Here is a 24,026-nt window from a genome sequence, read left to right on the forward strand (position 1 = left end):
TAATATTGCATTTTAAGTTTTACTCATTTAGAGAAAAAGGAGTGGGCAACTCTAAACACAAGATCTTTGGTATTTGTGCACTTATATTGGCTGATGTAATACTAAAACATGTGTAAATTGTCATTTTCAGTTTTCCCTGACGAAGGGCCCTAGAGGCCCGAAATGCATTGGATTTTAATAAAACTGCTACGGATGAATTTGGCTCTAGTCGTGTTCTTGAAAAGAGGTTCGGATGGCCCAGCAGGAGCATTAGAAATTTGGGAAATGGCTTTTTCCTTGCATGAGGACTATTATTAATTCAAGTAAAAGTGTGGTCTATTAACGGAGCAAAACGATGATTGAAAAATGACTAAGAGGATTTTTGCGTGAGAAGAAAAAAAAAAAAAAAGAAAAAAAGAATTGCAAATGCAACTTTGAAAACAAGCAGTGCCAATGGTTGGGGGCAGAAAGTTGTCCCTAAATATGTTGTTGTTCAACAGTGTAGACCATTTTGTTTGTAGGGAAAACTTGCTGCCTGGGGTATTTCATATGCTTTGAGATGTATCCCCTCCCTTCACTCAGAAATTTAAGTGAGGGTAAAGGCTGGTAATGGTACCAGAGTCTCAAGATGAGGTCACACCAATAAAGGCCTGAAGCGTAGCTGCATTTTGGCGGTTGTATGACAATACCACACAGATGCCTTTACCACATTTTAATTTAATTGCGTTTTAATTTAGTCCTAACATGCCTTAACCACTACACACCCTTAAACTGTAAAATTATCCATACCCCCTTTACACCGACCCACACTTAAAATGAATATTTAATTATTTCCCATTTTTAGGGGGGGATACAGAATCTCCCACCCCACTTTTTTTTTATTTACTCCTTAACCTCTTTTACCACTACCCACCCCATAACCCTAAAATTTCCCTTACTACTCTTTACCACCACATAACCCCCAAAATTACCATTACCACCCTATACACTACCGACCTCTAAGTGCTAAATTTAGCCATACCATTATTTGAGTATACATTCACTCACTTTACCATGCGTGGTAGGGGCATATGTGTAAAGGCACACATACTTGCATGCATTGCAAAGTTATCATTGTAAAGGCTGCTTCCTGCCAAGCCTGGGAAAAGTCAAATTCCTTCAACCACTCCTTCGGTGGATGGTTCTGTATATTATGAATGAAACTAGTTCTCATCTTGAGAGGTCGTTAGAAGGGTTATGTGTTATATATATAATACAGTTAATAAACTGGATGCTAATACTTCCACAAAAAAGATCCTTGTGTTTGGTTGACAAGAAATAATTTTACTAAGACATGGTACCTGGGTCCTCTTACATCGGGGGACAGTCACAGGCTCCCCTAAATCTCGTCTGTTTTCTTTGAAGAACGAGTGTACCACTAAAATTGTCTCCTCGTAGAGGATGTATGTATAGGACACTACTCAGGCCTTCTGCTGGATCCCTACTTAATTATAAATACCAAGTTAATTCCAGTTCTTTCTTGTGGCCAGGAGGTTTTCACTATTATGGTGACTAACAGTTTGGACCGTAAAAAGAAAAGGAAAAAAAAGTAAGGCAATAAGGTTTTCTTTTTGTTTATCATATGGGCAGGACAGTTAATAAATGCACTTGCATGTAAGGTTGTATTTCTTATTTTTTTATTTTTTTATTTTAGAACATTTCTTTATTGTGATTTTCATAATACATGAAATATAACTGTAATCAATACAAAGTACCTCACTTTAATATAAATACTAAAACATATAGGATGCCAATAAGGAATAATGAGATTGAAAGAAAGAAGAGAGAAAATTACAAAAAAGAACAATAAGAAACAGAAGTGCCATCATTCTTAACCAGCACAGTTTAAGCAATAGCTAGTGGAACCCTCCTCCACATAAAACGTCCACCCCACAAACAAACATAATATGACACAAGTCCCAAGCATATCATCTCAGAATCTAGTCCTGAAATGAATGCACTCCAAACACCATGCTATTTGATTGAATAAAAGAAATAGTCCCATGCCAAAGAAAAACAATCGATGACCACAAAGTCTCACAAAGAACCTCAAACCCCACCAGAAACATGAATTTGATCTTTAACACTGTAGATTCTACATCATATGTTGCCAGCCTATAAAGCTCAGCTATCGAATCTTGATGCTTGGGCATCTGTGCTGTACACCAATGCCTCAAAACGCTCCTCTTAACCACCATAAGGGCAGTCGACATACATCTACACCAATGGGAAGTCATATTTTCCAAATCGACAGTCATGCAACAGAGCCATTTTAGTCTGACTCCTTAAAAGGGATAAAACTAGTGAAACTTAGCGTTTCCCATTTATAATGTATTTTATCTAATACAGGGTATGACCAAAGAACAACTCCAACATGTGGAATGAGAAAAAAAGGAGCTTTGTACAATTTGAAAGGAGACCAATACCAATTATGTAGAATTTTAAAATAAGCAAACTTTAAGCAAGCTTCTCTGAGCGAGCGGTCATGATACTTTAAGATTTTCTTCCAGTCACCCTCTGAGTATTCCACTCCTAACTGCTCCTGTCAGTAGAATTTAGTCGTAAAACAAGTATCAGTATAAATTGTCAATCAGTATTTGGTACATATTAGACACACAACTCTTGGAAAAACCCAATAGGCTAAGGTAGCCCACAGTCGGCAAAGCTGATAGTTGAATCGGATCTCACCCTAGTTTACCTCTCCAGCAATGTCACACTTACTAATACTTGCAGAGCTTTGACTGGGGAAGAGAAAGTTTGATTTTAATGACTCAAAGGAACAAAACAAATCCTCATCAAGGAGGTCTCCAATTGTTTTAATTCCCAGTTCTTCCCATAGAGCCCACCTAATCGACTTTCCATCTAAAGTGACTTCCTCATTGCTCCAAAGTGCAGTGTTTCATAAACTGTACTATCCACTCTCAACAGTCGGTGCAAATTTCTCCAAGTGGCCCACATAGCCCTTATGGTCGGAGGACAAAGCAGTGCTGCTGAAACACAATTGTACAAGATACCTAAACCCACAGGAGTCTTAGTAGTAGTATTCTGCTCCTCCCATGCCTTCCAATGTGGCAGATCAGTAACAGGAACCAACAGATAAGCCAGTTGTGATAAATGTTGAACCAAATAGTAAAGCTGCATGTTAGGAAGCTGAAGCAAGCCTTATCTGGAATCTGCATTTAACCTTGACTGTTTAAGTCATGGATTCCCTCCTGCTCAGATAAACCTCTTTATGCTCTGAATTATAGCTTGAAGGGTACGTGCAGGAATAATAAATGGCAACCTACCAAAAACATAGTGATATCTGGGAGCCATCGCCAAGTTAATCGTCTATAACCTACCCTAAACCAAGACCTGTGAGGCGGAACATCTCAGAAAGTCCTGTTCCATCTTATTCATCAATGGCTGGATATTATCAGCCACCATATTTTCTAGACATCTATTTATCAGCAGACCTAGAAACCTCATACCTGAGGCCTTCCATGTGAGACAAAAATCGTCTTGTATGTTTCTCTGATTCCCACATGTGAGTGCTTTCTCCTCACACTTCTATCAATTTATCATATACCCAAAGAAGAAAAAGCCTCGATTAGAGTCTTGAGTTGAGGGACAGAGGAGGCTGTCTCACTCAAAGTCAATAAGATAACTTCTGCGTATTATAAGATCTTGTAAGCAACAACAGGAGTTCTACTCCCTGAATAAATGGAGACTGACGGATTGCCGCCGCAAATGGCTCAAGTGCTAAAAGGAACAACAAAAGCGACAGCTGCAATTCTAAAGTACTGCCACCAGGAGAAAAGGCACCTGTGCGGAGCACCCTTAAGGGCTTGATGTTCTCGGACACATCTAACATTGGAAAATAGATTAAAAGCGAATCCTTGGAATAAATATTTGTCCTCAATAGAAGACCGTGGCTTTGTTGCATCATGGGCATAAAATCTTCCTAATTTAGAGATTAAATACATCATGAAATCCCGGCTATGACCACGCCAAGTATAGATCTCGCGATACAAACCAGAGAAGCATGTAGACGCCCTAATAGTCATGTAATATATTAACAAATTAGTATTACTTAACTGCTGAAGATCTATTTTTATACAATCCCAGTTATTCGCGATTTTTGAATTTAGAGCAGGCTGGCTTAAGCAAATAATATATCTATCAACTGTAGATTGTACAGTTATAAAAACTAATATGTTTTGCTTCTATTGTGCTGTTACACTGCTGTGTCAAATAAACGGAAATTGCTTAACATTCTTTTTTTATTTGATAGCCTTACTAACTGCACAGATCATATGAAATTCTATTTAACTACTAGTATTTCTCACCCATATGTTTCTTTCCCCTGCGCAGTCTACATAGCATTTTCTCGCCTTGGGCATGTACTTCTTCCCCACCTGCTTCTGGGGGAAAAAAACTCTTTTGCACAATTTTTCTATTAACAGATTCAAATTTTATTGGTAAATCAAAAAAAAAGCACCCACGTAGTATTGTAGCGGGGTGCATGTGCGGTGCGCATTACTATAAAATGACATGCTCACAGTGCTGTCCTAGATCTTCTTTTTTTTTTGGTTTCCTCTTAAGCCATGTAAAGGATGCTCTACAGCATTGCTAAAAAACTGTTTGCAAAGCCAGTAGATCCCAAAGGCAAGACATGTTGACTTTGCCATTGCTTGTTATTGTTGCCACTGCCTCATGGCTTTCATGGTCAAGATGTGGTCTAAACATTCAAATTGCTAGCGTGTGGAACTCTGCTTTTCCTTTTCAGACCTGTGCTTTCATAATCTCCATTACGGTCTTCTCCAATCCACTGCTGAGTTTATTTTCCCCTTCCCTCTGCTCTTTTACCCTGGAATAACTCAAGATTAAGTAAAAAAAACGTTTTCTTAAAGCAAAATGTTGAAAATCAGCACTTGCTTAGGTGCATATTTACGACTATCAGGCATTCGCAAAACGTTTTAGAATTCCACCTAGAAACTTAAAAAAGTCGCAGATGTTTGTGTACTTCTGGGCATGTTTTGTTAATTTCTGTTTTGCATACACACAGGCCAAAAAATGTGCAAATGTTCTTGTTGTGTTTTTTTCTCTTTACGAGAAAACATTTTCCCTATGAAGAAACCCCTTCTCTTCCACCTAACCATTTTTTAAAGGGGTTTCCTTCACCTTACACCTTGGAAAGGATTTAATGCCTTTCACAGGAGTACACCTCCAAAGATTAATATGGTGGGATTGGATAGAAAAATGGCATGTAAATGCCCCAAAACACATTTGTTTGTGGTGTTGACAACCTTTCCACGGTATTAACTCACTGGAATACCCACACTGTACCCCTGCTCGCACATTTACTCACACAGTAAGCATTGTGTGAGTGATTTACCAGTGCACAACCAACATAGTGAATTAAAAATGTAGTTTGAACTTGTAAAGTAAGCTGTTTACATATGTGATTAAAACGTATGTGGGCGAGTGGCCTTGTCAGTGAAGCTCAAAAATTCTAATACTCAGAAAAAGATGTAAATGTGGACTTGCAGGTATGTCTTATAAGTGTCCTGAGTGTAGATCTGATATTTTGGATTTCTCACAATGCGCTTGTTCTGGTGTCTTAGCCCTGCACTTACCTTTCCAAAGCCGTGACGGGAACGGCCAGCAAGGGGTCCTTCCTGTATCTTGCCAGCACTCCGCCGTGAGGGGAACGGCCTGCAAGGGGAAACATTCGTAACTTGCAGTGGCGGACGGTGACTTTTGAAAGTGGTGTGGCGTAAAATGTTTGTCATACTTCAGCATAGCGTGCGAGCGTAGCGAGCGAGCCCGAACAACCTAAGAGGGGTTCGGGGGGGTTCTCTCTTGTAAATTTTGAAAAAACAGTGCAAAAATGGTGCATTTTCAAGCAAATTTGAGAAAGCAGAAAGGTTAATAAAGCAATGAAGAAAGTGCAGTTATTACAGTAATAAAGAGATCATGTCATATAACATAGGTAGCTGCTTATTCAGTATAACCACAGAGCTTCATAACAGACTTTGAGATATAATGCATTTCTGAGTACCTCACTGGTGTTTTTTATTTAACAAACAACTAAACAGGTGGTCGGAAACTAGCAGCATTGAACATACATATGTTTACTTTCTGTATCTAAAATCAGCACGTCTGTCTTTAAGAGCAGCAAACTTTTCAATTACTTGAACGTTAAAATCTGAGATATTTTGAACTAACTTGCTCTCTATAGAGAGCATTGCCAAAGCATTTAGTCTTTCCTGAAGCATGGTGTTCCTTAGGAATGTCTTAATCCTCTTTAAGGCGGAAAAAGATCGTTCTGCCTCTGCTGTTGTCATAGGAGTGGTTATGACAATTTTAAGTAAAGCCACTGTCTCTGTAAATGTCTTTTCCATATTAAGTTTATGAATTAAAGCCAGCAAAGACCTGGCATCTCTGGCCTTTCGGTATACAGGCATTGAGTACAGTACAGTCAACTCACTTTTGAGGTCCTCTTGGTTGAGCATAGGATAAGCTTTCACAGCCTCATGCAGAGCATGCTCAGGGAAGGATTCACCATATTTTGCAAAGTTTTGACTTTCCAATAATGCGGCACTCACCAAATGTTTTGTGAAAGCACAACGTTCTTGTGCATGCACAATTACAATGTCACATATCGCCTTTGCATTTCGGACCAGAGTGGTGATGTTTTTCCTGTAGTTTGAAAAATTTGAAGCCTCTGGCAGTTTGTGTCTAAATTGTCAACCTCATTTCTCACTATGCTTATGCGCTCGACAAACATAGCAGTATTTCTTTTAACAGAGACAGTATCGATCTCTCGTGCTTGTAACTGATTGTATAAATTTTCGACAGCTGACATTATGTCTTGAAATAAAAACAGGAAGAACTGAAACTCTCTATCTTTTAGTGTTCTAGTAAAGCCACGGGCTTCACTTTGAGTTTTGAAATCAAATGTTTCATTGACTTCTATATTATGAAAACATTTCACAAGGTCCTCCCTATATTGATATATTAGTTGGACTATACGTATGTTAAAGTTCCAACGAGTTGAGGATCCCCTTGGAACCCTTTTGTCCACAATCTCCTGAAGTGCTTCCGTTCTTTTTGGGGAACGTGAGAAGAATGCTGCCATGCCTCCTACATCCTGAAAGAAAATTCGTGTCTCGGAGATCTTTGATACTGCCTGCTGCATAATAAGATTAAGTTGGTGGGCGTAACAGTGCACGTAATGAGCATAAGGGTACACATCTCTAATTCTTTTCTGTACTCCACCAAGGCTTCCACTCATTACGGACGCACCATCATAGCTTTGTGCAATAAGTTTTTTTTTGGTGCACCTCTGGAAAAATGAAGTTCAGTTGACGCAGTATAGCTGCAGTAATGGTTTCTGTAGTAGAGTCTCTTAAATGAGTGAAACCATAGAACCTCTCCACAACATTATTGTCATTGTCCAGGTACCGAAAGACTAATACGGACTGTGTTTGTGTGGCCACATCAGTGAAGTCATCAGCCTGAATAGCCACAAAGTCTGTGTTTTGCAACTCTTGGACAATATGGCTTCTCATAATTTCGAGCATACACTCCAGGAGTTCATTTTGTATAGTTTTAGAGGTGCCCTTAAAGACTGTAGATGTTGCTAAATGTGCTTCCATTTCCTTGTCTATGCTTGCTATTAAATCCACAAGGCCTTTGAATATTCCTGGATTTGTGGAATCTTTTGATTCATCATGGCCTCGCAATGCCAGTTCGAAAGCACCACAGAAACAAATGCAATCAATTATTTTTGATAGTATGTGCCTATTCCTATCAACTGCTTTATTGTGTTTCTGTATTGTTTGGCGGTATGCACTGTTTATGTGCTGCTCAATCGGTGTGTCTCCCAACATTCCCAGTCTTGTCACGTTTTGCATATGCTTTCTTGTGTGTGCATGCTTCTTGATTTTTTCAGACAGATGCTTCAAGTCTATCACTCCTTCTCTTGTCCAAGGAAAATCACCATTAAACAGCAAGCAGGGGAAGCAGAACAGTTTGTTTCTTGACGGACACCCTGTAAGCCAATCAGCTTTTGTGTACCAGGTGTTTGAGAATGTACGTGTGTAAAATGTTCCTCTGTCCTGGGTAACTTGTTGTAGTTGTAGGTCTGGCCGATCAGGTCCTAATCTCTTTATTTGTAGTTTATCTTCTAGTGGCCGTGCATGGAATGACCGTGTAATTAATTGTTCTACCGTATTCATCATGGATGTCGATGCTGTCCTTACCAATATGAAAGAAGCCTGTCAATAGTCAAAGTACAACGTATAAGATTTGGTGCAATAATATCAAATTTCAGTATAAGTACATCTATCATGTGCATTATCGCAATATATCTCCAAAGCTTCCCTTTGGACAACAGGACTGCTAAAAATACAGCCTTACTGCCTGCTGCCTCTGTGTGCCATAGTGGTTGCTGAAGACACTGCAAAAGAGACTGTTTGAGGGCCTTGAACAAGGCAAGGAAGGAATAGATAGTGCCTTTTAACAACCGTTATTGCCCAAAGCACAGGGCTAAGGCTCAGTATTAGTAAATGCTATCCACTGAGAGAACAATCTTCAGAATGTGCACCCCCCCAACCACCATGTAGAGTGACCAGTGACCACAAACATAGCCCTAATTCCAATCTAAAAAAGATATCATCAGTTTCCTTACCTTTAACACTGTTGTTTGCTGGGTCGTAGACGGGATGAAAGAGCAGCAAATGAGGTTGGGTCCTCCTGTTCTCTGTCCAAAAATTGCCCCAAAATTAGGTAGTGGTTCTTCAGTTAATGTTTCAGGCTTTACCAGGTGCTGAAAATAAAAATATAACAATTTATTTTTGAAACATTAGGGTAATCAAACAAAGACTGGGGGGGAGGGGGGAACATAACGCTACAATTTTTACCTGCTTACAGTTTGCATGCAGCTCTTAGATGACAGTTAATAATAGCTCACTGTTGTATGTTAGGATTACAACTTACAAACTGCAAGTAACAAAATGATCTCTCTGACAAATGCAGTGACTCACTGACCTATTTACATCATGTGCATTTTGTGATCTGCATCACGTACATGTTCTTTGCAGCCACAGGCACATTAACCTTCTGAAGTTCTGCGCTACCTTTCCATGAGTCAAAACTTCCATTACACAAAACTCTGATCTCTCTCTAGGAAAAACATTAGCAATATCCTTGGTGCAACAACATCAGACAGTAGACTGTACTGTAGACAGAAGGGTGGCACTGCACAGGCAGCATGCAGGAGTGAACAAGCCATTTTGCACCAGTGACAAGGCGATTTTACACCTGCATTGGCCCTGTCCAGCCTGCTCGGTTCATAATGTTTGCACTGACAGACTATTGGTAACATGACGGGGCTTATTTACAAGCCGCTTGCGTCACTTTTCCGATGTTAATAGTGACGCAAAAGTGGCGCAAGGGGCTTGTAAATCTGCCCCGACATTTTTAAGAACTAAAAATTGCATTTTGCTTTGGTCAAGTTAGTACAAATTTTGATACACAATTTCCCATAAGTTGAACCTTTGCAAAATTCCTCAGTCTGCTGAGAAACACATTTTGGCCAGGCATCTATCTTTCCTAGATACTGATTTCAAGGTGCATGGAGTAGGGTGGGGTATTTAGCGCATAGAGTAATTAGTACAAAGAAAGCATTTTTAGGCCAGAGCTTGGACCGCCGGCTGGCTAGAGTCCAACTTAAGTCACCCAACCACACACCAACTTAAGTCACCCACATAGGGGTAGTAAGCAGCTGCAGCACTATATAATTGCAACAATACAATGAAGACAATTATATTTAAACCGCTAGTGCAAGACATGCCAGAATGGAAACCAGAAGCCACCCTGGCAAAAATACTCAAGCCAGTCCCGCTCCCTTCACCTCTTCGCTCTAGCTCGCCTCATTCTCGCCATCTATTTTCTCGCTCTCCTCTCTTTTCTCTTGTCCCCTCTGAACTGTCTCCCTCTCTCCCTCTCTCTAGGCCCCCTGTGGATGCTGCAATTAACCCCAGGGAACTGGGGCAAGGGAGAGAGACCCCACCAGCGGTCCCGGGATTTCAAAACCGGCCTCCGGCCCATGGGGGAAATGTCCTATTGAATGAAAGGCCAGTCTCTGCCCTCTCATCACCTCGAGCCCACACCTCCTGTGCCACCTGGGACTCGACTACGACTACTTTATACATGAGACAGACAGGTACTGTACAGTCATTTGTCAGCAAAGGTTTCCAGAGATGGAAAAAGCATTGAATTTGTTGGAGCAAACGGAACGAGGAGGCACACTCTCAGATGACACAACTGGCACGATGCATGATCATGAGGCACCTGACTTGCCACCACTGAGGCTCGAGCCGCCCAGAAGGCGAGCGGCTTTATGTCACCGTCACATCCTTATTCCGGTGATGACTCACAATGGATGTGCCATTTAAACGGCTCGCTATAATAACCTTTCCTGGCTTGGTGCAAACAACGCATTCTGCTACCAACAACACGGGGAAACCTTGTGCGTAGGCGAGGTGCCTGCCGTATGGGACACACTTTGCAAGCTTATGTTGTGAAATGTGCTGCAACGCAGCCCCCTTACATGCCAGAAAGGATTTCCATCACACATGCATTGTTTTTTGCTTATTCCTTTTTACATTTGTATGTTTAATATGTTTTCTGTCTGTACAGCGCACAGATACCCAGACGGGTTATGTTCGCGCCATATAAAACTCCTCAAATCAAATAAACACTACAGCAGAGCTGCACTCAGTACCAACAGACACACCTTTATTCCCCGTGGTGGGCGAATAACATTTTATTATGGCGAAGAATCCAGTTTTAAGAGCACCTTGTTTTAAATGAAATCCTGCCCAGCGAAAAGTCACATTGACGTATACACATGTTCGTAAAGGCAAACCTCTAAAGGCAAGTGACAAGTTTATACATCAAATTTCGGGCTTATTGCCTCTCCAAATGTTTTTGTGTTCTCCAGTCTAGTGGGATGTTTCTATCACAAAGCCTTCTGGCTTCCTCATGCTCCTAAAGTTGCCATGCTCAGTCAGTGCCACTGCCAGCTGAGGGCGGACTGCTGGCAAGGACTGAAGGTGCCCGTTCTTCAGTAGCTACTCAGCTGGGTAAGTGCAAGTGAGGAGAGGGGTTCTTACCGAGCCCTTTGACTGAGGCCCAGTCCCTGACCTGACTCGTTATACATAAGATTCTTCTGTATAACGGGTCAGGTCAGGGACTGGGCCTCAGTCGAAGGGCTCGGTGACGTGATGGTGTACTGTACACATTACAAAAAAATACAAAAACTTAAGCCTCCAAAATCATAGTGAGTGTCGTCGTGATACATACTAGAGTCAAACTCAAAACTGACTGACTCGCTGCTGGCTCCGGCACACTGTATCTCGTCTGCTCGTCGTCGTGCTCGCTCCGACTCGTGACTCTCTCTGTCTCTGACCGTGACTTAGTCCTCGCACCTCGTGGTCGTGTCGTCTCGTGTGGCAGGCAGCAGGCACTGGCGCGGTGACGTGGTGCGCCGAACAGCGTAGAGACTGGAATGGCCAATCACTACTGCATGGCTTCACATTGCCGCAGTGTGATTGGCCATACCATACGCACGGCGCACCAGGGACCGCGGTGAATAAACTCAGCCAATCCTGGTGCTGCATTACCAGCGCCTCTGTGCCAGGAGCGCCAGGATTGGCTTAAGAGCAGGGTTAGTCCCTGTCCATAATGAGACCCGGGGGCCTGCGTTAGGAGAAGCACCCTCGGGTCCCAGTCACCTGTAGTAGTCAAAATTTCTAAGTGCCACACACACACGTGTGCACATGTTCGGGCCAGGATTCCAGAATAGAGCCCAAAACATGACATGCGCATTGCCCACTGCTCTGCTGTCTGCTGGACTGCTGCACGCCGCTATCCACGTCAGCAGCAGCCCCGCCCCCACCCCCCACACACACACCCAGGGCAGGCACAGACTGCGATGCTCGGCTGCGAAATTCATTAATTCAACAACAGAAGCTGCCGTGGCGGTGTGTCCATTGGGGGCGTTGCTTGGGGCTGTTCCAGCTTAGTGGGGCAACGCCCCAATGCCCCCAATGGACGCACCGCCACTGGTAACTTGCCTACACTTCGCCGTGAGGGGAACGGCTTGAGAGACTTCATTACCAAGCATCCCTACGGTGCTGCCTCTGACGATACGAGGCTGCGCCAAACGTCTTTTAAAAAGCCCACTGTGCTCCGCAGCGCGGGACGCGCGCGGTCGGCCCCCTGGCCAAGCCCGGACCTGTCCTTGCCCGTCACTGACAGGAACTGGCTGGGCTGGGCTACCCCCCTAACGACATTTTCCACCCACGATTACAAGGTATTGTTGTGCTTTATTGCCTGTGGGACTGTGCAAAGTGTGCATCGCCTGTGTTGTATAAATTTCAGGGTTCCCTTCTCTGCTATCATTGCAGGTTTTGTGCAGCTCATTCTCTGTGCGCTCATACTCACCTGGAGTCCTTGTTGTAGCTCTATGCCTGTTGTGAGGGGAATGGCCTTTTAAACACTTGTTTTCCCAGCATCCCAAGCCCCGGGCGCTTGGCAATAGTGTCATCAGTCAGCGCCGGGGAGGGGGTTTTAAGCGCACTGGGTTACCCGCCAAGGGCGGGCCCACTTTAGTGCGTTATAGACTGGTAAAGGCTGGGACGGGCCATCCCTCCTTTTCCTTAAGCGGAGCTCGTTTGATCTGCGCGTATACTGTGTCTAAACCTACTATATTGATTTGCCGGCTCTACCATGCCACCTAGAGATGCTAGAGGTAAAGTGGCCAATATTCATCTTACAGGAATTATGGACCAGTTCATTACCAAGGTAAATTGTGTTATTGATCAAGAGATTACGTTGTTGGAACGCCGAGTTTCACAGAACCTTGCGGTGGCCAGGAGGTCTTCAATGGGACACATCGCTAATGCACGGTCCCCTGTTCATCAAGCCTCAAACAGTGGTGCTGCTGCATGTTCAAGTCCAGACTCTCTGACTTCAGATCTATTACCCAGTGGACCAATTGTTGTTTCCGTGGGGGAACAGTCCACGGTTACTGATTCATTGTTGACAGCCCCCTGTTTGCTGCCGTTTGCTTCTAGTATAACGTCGGAATCTAGCTCCAGGCAGTTACGCGAGATGCATCCTGGGGCTATTCCTAAAAATACGCAAGGGCTTTCTATTAACAATGGTGGGAAGAGTAAGACTGGTAGAAAGAAACAGAAAGCTGTGAGTCATACTAGAAACCCTAGAATGACCCCTGCTTTACCGGAACAGCCTGTTATGGTTGCCCAAGCGAATAAAGTTGCACCCTTAGATCATTCATCACTCACCGGAACGGTATATAAGGCCGCAAGTGGGGGGACAAGCCAAGCCGATAGGGTTGAGGGAATGGCCCCTGAGTTGCTCAATATATATGATACAATCAGGCTTCTCCTTCGCCCTGTGGAGGATAGAATATATAAGATCGAACAACATTTAGTTAGGATTGAGCAAGGTCTCGGGGGAATTGTGGATTCTTTAAAGAACGTTCCCCACCCTAGGGTTTCCAATTCATTAGACACTGCTAGAGTAGAAAATGTCCCGGCACTTTTAAAAGATCCACCAGCATTGCCCTTAGATCATCAGGCCCTAACCGAAGTTAATAAGGGAACAATTGCGCCTGTTGCTATTGAATCTACCCAGCATAATATACCTCAGTCTAAAGAGGATTGGAGGATGCCTATTTCCCAGGTTTCCAGGGGGGAAAACATTCCAAATTTGCCTCCGGAAGTTTCTCCATTTGTGGTAATCTTAACAGGGGTCCCCAAATTGAGCAAGCATGAAGTTGAATCTCCTATAACTCTGAGGAACAGGGTTGTGCATTGGCTCAACAAAAATAGACCATTGCCAATACACACAGTGTGCAAGATACTTATGGTTAGGAGGGTGCCATGGGTAGGCCATTAATATTAGAGGGGAATGTATTTTAATCAACTTCAATGACCCCAATATAGTTGAGTATATCTGTAATTGGAGATATTCTAGTTCAGGAGCATCTATTTGCTCTCTTCCTTTGACCTATCTTTATCCCCCTGGTCATTTTACTTCACTAGTTGATGGGTGGACACTGGTACAGCAAGTTGGGAGGGGGTTGCCGCAAGGGGGGTGGCCTAGATCTTTACTACCCCTGGATTCTTTCTCCACCCAAAATCGATTTAGTAGTTTGGAGGCTGTCGACTGACTCCAGGGCAGAGGAGGAGTATCAACTAGTCCTTTGCTCCCCCTAGGCTGTTGTACTCCTGGTTTTATTGTATCACCAAAGTCTCCAGGTCTAGAATTACCCATCCCTGTCATATCACCACAAAGGGTTACTAACACCACTGATCCATATTTGGATCATTCTCTAAGTGCTCTAACCTCCCGTGACAGTCCTTCCAGTCACCTCAAGCTTGTTTCGTGGAATGTGGCAGGTTTGCGCAGCAAGCTTTCCCTTCTGGACTGGAATGCTTTTATTGACGGGTATGACCTGTGTTTGTTCCAGGAAACCTGGAGCCTTGAGCCACTGTACAAGCCGGGCTTCTCCTGTTTTTTTGTTCCAGCAACCTCGGTAGGTCGAGGCCGTCCTTCTGGTGGACTTATGGTATGGGTCAGGGCAGAACTTAATCTTAAGATTACCCATCATACTTGCTCTACATTAGATGTAATGAGACTTTCCATCAAGTGCTCTAAGAGTAATTATACTTGGGAACTCTTTAATGTATATGCCCGAGGAACCTAAGGGGGTGCAAAATCCTCTACTATTTCAGCTCTCTCAGACATGCTCCATTGCTGTCCCTCTGACTCCCTTCTTCTGGTTGCTGGTGACCTTAACTGCTCATTTGAGCCCCTTGCAGCAGACGACATCCTAGGAACCTATGATGAGGATGTTAGATGAGGCATTCCTTCATTGTCACTTAACCCAGTGAAGAGATGGTCATCGGTTGTTATCCAAATAAATGCTTTATTGCTAGAATTCGGGTTAAGAGCTGTCAATGGGCGCACGATTTCTGATGCAATGGGAGCTAATACTTTCATTAGGGTCTCCTGCCAAAGTAGAATTGACTATATATTGGTTGACAGGAGGGCATGGAAATTTGTTGTAGATATGGTCATCATACCAACAATAAATAGTGATCATAACCCCTTGTCCCTTAAAATATTGTAAATGTGGCATAGGAAGGAGCATACCCCTACTTCTGGAATGCGAATGCTGTCCAAGACAGTCTTACCTTCTAACTGCAATAGGTTCCTTAAATGGCCTAAGTTTAATTTGAGTGATCTAAAACTAAACACCCTGGGTCGTAGACGGGATGAAAGAGCAGCAAATGAGGTTGGGTCCTCCTGTTCTCTGTCCAAAAATTGCCCCAAAATTAGGTAGTGGTTCTTCAGTTAATGTTTCAGGCTTTACCAGGTGCTGAAAATAAAAATATAACAATTTATTTTTGAAACATTAGGGTAATCAAACAAAGACTGGGGGGGGAGGGGGGAACATAACGCTACAATTTTTACCTGCTTACAGTTTGCATGCAGCTCTTAGATGACAGTTAATAATAGCTCACTGTTGTATGTTAGGATTACAACTTACAAACTGCAAGTAACAAAATGATCTCTCTGACAAATGCAGTGACTCACTGACCTATTTACATCATGTGCATTTTGTGATCTGCATCACGTACATGTTCTTTGCAGCCGCAGGCACATTAACCTTCTGAAGTTCTGCGCTACCTTTCCATGAGTCAAAACTTCCATTACACAAAACTCTGATCTCTCTCTAGGAAAAACATTAGCAATATCCTTGGTGCAACAACATCAGACAGTAGACTGTACTGTAGACAGAAGGGTGGCACTGCACAGGCAGCATGCAGGAGTGAACAAGCCATTTTGCACCAGTGACAAGGCGATTTTACACCTGCATTGGCCCTGTCCAGCCTGCTCGGTTCATAATGTTTGCACTGACAGACTATTGGTAACATGACGGGGCTTATTTACAAGCCGCTTGCGTCACTTTTCCGATGTTAATAGTGACGCAAAAGTGGCGCAAGGGGCTTGTAAATCTGCCCCGACATTTTTAAGAACTAAAAATTGCATTTTGCTTTGGTCAAGTTAGTACAAATTTTGATACACAATTTCCCATAAGTTGAACCTTTGCAAAATTCCTCAGTCTGCTGAGAAACACATTTTGGCCAGGCATCTATCTTTCCTAGATACTGATTTCAAGGTGCATGGAGTAGGGTGGGGTATTTAGCGCATAGAGTAATTAGTACAAAGAAAGCATTTTTAGGCCAGAGCTTGGACCGCCGGCTGGCTAGAGTCCAACTTAAGTCACCCAACCACACACCAACTTAAGTCACCCACATAGGGGTAGTAAGCAGCTGCAGCACTATATAATTGCAACAATACAATGAAGACAATTATATTTAAACCGCTAGTGCAAGACATGCCAGAATGGAAACAAGAAGCCACCCTGGCAAAAATACTCAAGCCAGTCCCGCTCCCTTCACCTCTTCGCTCTAGCTCGCCTCATTCTCGCCATCTATTTTCTCGCTCTCCTCTCTTTTCTCTTGTCCCCTCTGAACTGTCTCCCTCTCTCCCTCTCTCTAGGCCCCCTGTGGATGCTGCAATTAACCCCAGGGAACTGGGGCAAGGGAGAGAGACCCCACCAGCGGTCCCGGGATTTCAAAACCGGCCTCCGGCCCATGGGGGAAATGTCCTATTGAATGAAAGGCCAGTCTCTGCCCTCTCATCACCTCGAGCCCACACCTCCTGTGCCACCTGGGACTCGACTACGACTACTTTATACATGAGACAGACAGGTACCGTACAGTCATTTGTCAGCAAAGGTTTCCAGAGATGGAAAAAGCATTGAATTTGTTGGAGCAAACGGAACGAGGAGGCACACTCTCAGATGACACAACTGGCACAGCTGGCATGATGCATGATCATGAGGCACCTGACTTGCCACCACTGAGGCTCGAGCCGCCCAGAAGGCGAGCGGCTTTATGTCACCGTCACATCCTTATTCCGGTGATGACTCACAATGGATGTGCCATTTAAACGGCTCGCTATAATAACCTTTCCTGGCTTGGTGCAAACAACGCATTCTGCTACCAACAACACGGGGAAACCTTGTGCGTAGGCGAGGTGCCTGCCGTATGGGACACACTTTGCAAGCTTATGTTGTGAAATGTGCTGCAACGCAGCCCCCTTACATGCCAGAAAGGATTTCCATCACACATGCATTGTTTTTTGCTTATTCCTTTTTACATTTGTATGTTTAATATGTTTTCTGTCTGTACAGCGCACAGATACCCAGACGGGTTATGTTCGCACCATATAAAACTCCTCAAATCAAATAAACACTACAGCAGAGCTGCACTCAGTACCAACAGACACACCTTTATTCCCCGTGGTGGGCGAATAACATTTTATTATGGCGAAGAATCCAGTTTTAAGAGCACCTTGTTTTAAATGAAATCCTGCCCAGCGAAAAGTCACATTGACGTATACACATGTTCGTAAAGGCAAACCTCTAAAGGCAAGTGACAAGTTTATACATCAAATTTCGGGCTTAATGCTTCTCCAAATGTTTTTGTGTTCTCCAGTCTAGTGGGATGTTTCTATCACAAAGCCTTCTGGCTTCCTCATGCTCCTAAAGTTGCCATGCTCAGTCAGTGCCACTGCCAGCTGAGGGCGGACTGCTGGCAAGGACTGAAGGTGCCCGTTCTTCAGTAGCTACTCAGCTGGGTAAGTGCAAGTGAGGAGAGGGGTTCTTACCGAGCCCTTCGACTGAGGCCCAGTCCCTGACCTGACTCGTTATACATAAGATTCTTCTGTATAACGGGTCAGGTCAGGGACTGGGCCTCAGTCGAAGAGCTCGGTGACGTGATGGTGTACTGTACACATTACAAAAAAATACAAAAACTTAAGCCTCCAAAATCATAGTGAGTGTCGTCGTGATACATACTAGAGTCAAACTCAAAACTGACTGACTCGCTGCTGGCTCCGGCACACTGTATCTCGTCTGCTCGTCGTCGTGCTCGCTCCGACTCGTGACTCTCTCTGTCTCTGACCGTGACTTAGTCCTCGCACCTCGTGGTCGTGTCGTCTCGTGTGGCAGGCAGCAGGCACTGGCGCGGTGATGTGGTACGCCGAACAGCGTAGAGACTGGAATGGCCAATCACTACTGCATGGCTTCACATTGCCGCAGTGTGATTGGCCATACCATACGCACGGCGCACCAGGGACCGCGGGGAATAAACTCAGCCAATCCTGGTGCTGCATTACCAGCGCCTCTGTGCCAGCAGCGCCAGGATTGGCTTAAGAGCAGGGTTAGTCCCTGTCCATAATGAGACCCGGGGGCCTGCGTTAGGAGAAGCACCCTCTGGTCCCAGTCACCTGTAGTAGTCAAAATTTCTAAGTGCCACACACACACACGTGTGCACATGTTCGGGCCAGGATTCCAGAATAGAGCCCAAAACATGACATGCGCATTGCCCACTGCTCTGCTGTCTGCTGGACTGCTGCACGCCGCTATCCACGTCAGCAGCAGCCCCGCCCCCACCCCCCACACACACACCCAGGGCAGGCACAGACTGCGATGCTCGGCTGCGAAATTCATTAATTCAACAACAGAAGCTGCCGTGGCGGTGTGTCCATTGGGGGCGTTGCTTGGGGCTGTTCCAGCTTAGTGGGGCAACGCCCCAATGCCCCCAATGGACGCACCGCCACTGGTAACTTGCCTACACTTCGCCGTGAGGGGAACGGCTTGAGAGACTTCATTACCCAGCATCCCTACGGTGCTGCCTCTGACGATACGAGGCTGCGCCAAATGTCTTTTAAAAAGCCCACTGTGCTCCGCAGCGCGGGACACGCGAGGGCAGCACCCTGGCCAAGCCCGGGCCCGTCCTTGCCCGTCACTGACAGGAACTGGCTGGGCTGGGCTACCCCCCTAACGACATTTTCCACCCACGATTACAAGGTATTGTTGTGCTTTATTGCCTGTGGGACTGTGCAAAGTGTGCATCGCCTGTGTTGTATAAATTTCAGGGTTCCCTTCTCTGCTATCATTGCAGATTTTGTGCAGCTCATTCTCTGTGCGCTCATACTCACCTGGAGTCCTTGTTGTAGCTCTATGCCTGTTGTGAGGGGAATGGCCTTTTAAACACTTGTTTTCCCAGCATCCCAAGCCCCGGGCGCTTGGCAATAGTGTCATCAGTCAGCGCCGGGGAGGGGGTTTTAAGCGCACTGGGTTACCCGCCAAGGCCAAGGGCGGGCCCACTTTAGTGCGTTATAGACTGGTAAAGGCTGGGACGGGCCATCCCTCCTTTTCCTTAAGCGGAGCTCGTTTGATCTGCGCGTATACTGTGTCTAAACCTACTATATTGATTTGTCGGCTCTACCATGCCACCTAGAGATGCTAGAGGTAAAGTGGCCAATATTCATCTTACAGGAACTATGGACCAGTTCATTACCAAGGTAAATTGTGTTATTGATCAAGAGATTACGTTGTTGGAACGCCGAGTTTTACAGAACCTTGCGGTGGCCAGGAGGTCTTCAATGGGACACATCGCTAATGCACGGTCCCCTGTTCATCAAGCCTCAAACAGTGGTGCTGCTGCATGTTCAAGTCCAGACTCTCTGACTTCAGATCTATTACCCAGTGGACCAATTGTTGTTTCCGTGGGGGAACAGTCCACGGTTACTGATTCATTGTTGACAGCCCCCTGTTTGCTGCCGTTTGCTTCTAGTATAACGTCGGAATCTAGCTCCAGGCAGTTACGTGAGATGCATCCTGGGGCTATTCCTAAAAATACGCAAGGGCTTTCTATTAACAATGGTGGGAAGAGTAAGACTGGTAGAAAGAAACAGAAAGCTGTGAGTCATACTAGAAACCCTAGAATGACCCCTGCTTTAGCGGAGCAGCCTGTTATGGTTGCCCAAGCGAATAAAGTTGCACCCTTAGATCATTCATCACTCACCAGAACGGTATATAAGGCCGCAAGTGGGGGGACAAGCCAAGCCGATAGGGTTGAGGGAATGGCCCCTGAGTTGCGCAATATATATGATACAATCAGGCTTCTCCTTCGCCCTGTGGAGGATAGAATATATAAGATCGAACAACATTTAGTTAGGATTGAGCAAGGTCTCGGGGGAATTGTGGATTCTTTAAAGAACGTTCCCCACCCTAGGGTTTCCAATTCATTAGACACTGCTAGAGTAGAAAATGTCCCGGCACTTTTAAAAGATCCACCAGCATTGCCCTTAGATCATCAGGCCCTAACCGAAGTTAATAAGGGAACAATTGCGCCTGTTGCTATTGAATCTACCCAGCATAATATACCTCAGTCTAAAGAGGATTGGAGGATCCCTATTTCCCAGGTTTCCAGGGGGGAAAACATTCCAAATTTGCCTCCGGAAGTTTCTCCATTTGTGGTAATCTTAACAGGGGTCCCCAAATTGAGCAAGCATGAAGTTGAATCTCCTATAACTCTGAGGAACAGGGTTGTGCATTGGCTCAACAAAAATAGACCATTGCCAATACACACAGTGTGCAAGATACTTATGGTTAGGAGGGTGCCATGGGTAGGCCATTAATATTAGAGGGGAATGTATTTTAATCAACTTCAATGACCCCAATATAGTTGAGTATATCTGTAATTGGAGATATTCTAGTTCAGGAGCATCTATTTGCTCTCTTCCTTTGACCTATTTTTATCCCCCTGGTCATTTTACTTCACTAGTTGATGGGTGGACACTGGTACAGCAAGTTGGGAGGGGGTTGCCGCAAGGGGGGTGGCCTAGATCTTTACTACCCCTGGATTCTTTCTCCACCCAAAATCGATTTAGTAGTTTGGAGGCTGTCGACTGACTCCAGGGCAGAGGAGGAGTATCAACTAGTCCTTTGCTCCCCCTAGGCTGTTGTACTCCTGGTTTTATTGTATCACCAAAGTCTCCAGGTCTAGAATTACCCATCCCTGTCATATCACCACAAAGGGTTACTAACACCACTGATCCATATTTGGATCATTCTCTAAGTGCTCTAACCTCCCGTGACGGTCCTTCCAGTCACCTCAAGCTTGTTTCGTGGAATGTGGCAGGTTTGCGCAGCAAGCTTTCCCTTCTGGACTGGAATGCTTTTATTGACGGGTATGACCTGTGTTTGTTCCAGGAAACCTGGAGCCTTGAGCCACTGTACAAGCCGGGCTTCTCCTGTTTTTTTGTTCCAGCAACCTCGGTAGGTCGAGGCCGTCCTTCTGGTGGACTTATGGTATGGGTCAGGGCAGAACTTAATCTTAAGATTACCCATCATACTTGCTCTACATTAGATGTAATGAGACTTTCCATCAAGTGCTCTAAGAGTAATTATACTTGGGAACTCTTTAATGTATATGCCCGAGGAACCTAAGGGGGTGCAAAATCCTCTACTATTTCAGCTCTCTCAGACATGCTCCATTGCTGTCCCTCTGACTCCCTTCTTCTGGTTGCTGGTGACCTTAACTGCTCATTTGAGCCCCTTGCAGCAGACGACATCCTAGGAACCTATGATGAGGATGTTAGATGAGGCATTCCTTCATTGTCACTTAACCCAGTGAAGAGATGGTCATCGGTTGTTATCCAAATAAATGCTTTATTGCTAGAATTCGGGTTAAGAGCTGTCAATGGGCGCACGATTTCTGATGCAATGGGAGCTAATACTTTCATTAGGGTCTCCTGCCAAAGTAGAATTGACTATATATTGGTTGACAGGAGGGCATGGAAATTTGTTGTAGATATGGTCATCATACCAACGATAAATAGTGATCATAACCCCTTGTCCCTTAAAATGCTGGAAATGTGGCATAGGAAGGAGCATACCCCTACTTCTGGAATGCGAATGCTGTCCAAGACAGTCTTACCTTCTAACTGCAATAGGTTCCTTAAATGGCCTAAGTTTAATTTGAGTGATCTAAAACTAAACACCCTTGAAGAAATTCTTGCTGATCAGACTCTTAGGCTTTCCGCAGCTTGCAGGGATAGGGTTGGCCCAGCTGCTGCAGTAAAAGTTTATGTGGAAACTATAGATTCGATCGGCACTTTGTTTCTTGATCACAGTAAAAAGCGTCAGAAGAGTGTTAAGCCAGAACAGAAGTGGTTTAATAGGAACTGCAGATCAAAAAAAGACAGCCTGGTCCTTGCTATTAAATCTAATAATCCGGGTGAGGTCAGGCTGGCAAGATTGCAATATAGGCAGGCGCTTGCAGCCGCAAAGAAGGAATGGGAAGAGCTGCGCTGGGATAGTTTAAAAAATGCGAGCCACTCAAAGAACGGCGAGCTCTTCTGGTCTATAGCGAGAAGATTTAACAGCTGCGAACCGGACCAAATTCCCAACTATATAACGGATAGGGAATGGTTCGAGCATTTCAGTAAGCTTTATGTAGGGGATGAGCAAACGGGTGATCTATGGCCCCGAGCTGGGATCACAGTTACTGATTCTGATCAGGCTTCATTTACCAGGATAAAGAAAGAAGAGGTCGAAGCAGCCATTAACAAGATTGTACCCGCCAAGGCTCCGGGGCAGGATGGTATTCCGGGTGATTTATTCAAAGCCAATACTCAGGGATGGGCCTCCTATTTTGTCTTTTTTATTAATGCTTTGTTGGAAGGCTCGCCGGTACCGAACTCCTGGAAGGGAGCTGAAGTAATCCCCATTTACAAGAGGGGCCCAAAGGGGGACCCAGCCAACTATCGTCAAATTAGCCTTATTGATTCTGGACAGAAGTTGGTTGGCAGGGTCCTCCTGGAGAGGATCCACTCTTGGGTGGATGACAATGACGCTATTTCAAAATTTCAGGCGGGCTTTAGAACTTGTATAAGCACGATCGACCAGGTATTTAGGCTGATGCTCCTATACTTGAAGGTGGTCACTATTGGCAAGAGTGGCCTTTATTTGGCGTTTATCGACCTCAAGACCGCCTTTGATCTGCTTCCCCGTGATCGCTTGTGGTTGACCCTGGAGGAGATGGGGATTCCTTCACATATTCTGAATCTTTTGATTCGGATGCACGAAGGTAACTATGCTCGCATTAAATGGGGGTCCCAGAAGCAAAAAAACGATAAAATCCCGGTGAACAGAGGGGTTCGCCAGGGCTGTGTATTGGCTCCTACACTTTTCACACTTTTTGTGAATGGTGTAGTTTCCTTCCTTCTTGAATGCAATGCCGATGTACCTGTCCTGGCGGGTGATAAAGTCCCAGCATTACTTTTTGCGGACGATACGCTTCTAATATCGAAAACACCAGCAGGATTGCAGAAGCTATTGGATCAATTCTCTTTGTTTTGCAAGCTGAAGGGCCTTGCCATCAATACCTCTAAAACCAAACTCCTCTATTGTAACGCGAGCAGATCAGCCAGATCCACCCTGACTCTCGATGGGAAGCCATTGGAGTGTGTCAGAGAGTTTGACTACCTGGGGATCAGAATCTCTGACAAACTCAAATGGCAGCCTCATATTGATAAGATGGTGTTAAATCATAGGCGGGTAGTAGGAGCTTTAGGGAGTGAATTTCGTGCGTGCACCACCAAACCCGTTGCTCCAGCTTTGGAAATATACGTTGCCAAAGCTGTAGGCTGTGCTCTCTATGGCGCAGAACTATGGGGTTTTGGTTGTGTAGATGCACTTGTCACTGGCGAAAACAAGTTCTTTAGGGAGCTTGTATGGCTCCCAAGGGGCACTCCAACCAAGCCACTATTGAGTGATTTGGGCCGGCGATTCATTGAAGACCTAGTCACCCTGCGTCCTCTTTTAAATTGGGCGCGGTTATGGCGTACCCCTGAGCTCTCTAGATATGCTGATGGCCTAAGAGAGGTTATGACCCTTCAAGGAGCCCATAAAATAGGCTGGCTAGCTAACATAAAGAAGCTTTTGGTGGCAACAGGCCTCACAACTGCTTGGGAGCCTGGGGCACTGTTAGCAAAGGAAG

This window comes from Triturus cristatus, chromosome 7, assembly GCF_964204655.1.
Source record: "Triturus cristatus chromosome 7, aTriCri1.1, whole genome shotgun sequence".
Taxonomy (NCBI): domain Eukaryota; kingdom Metazoa; phylum Chordata; class Amphibia; order Caudata; family Salamandridae; genus Triturus; species Triturus cristatus.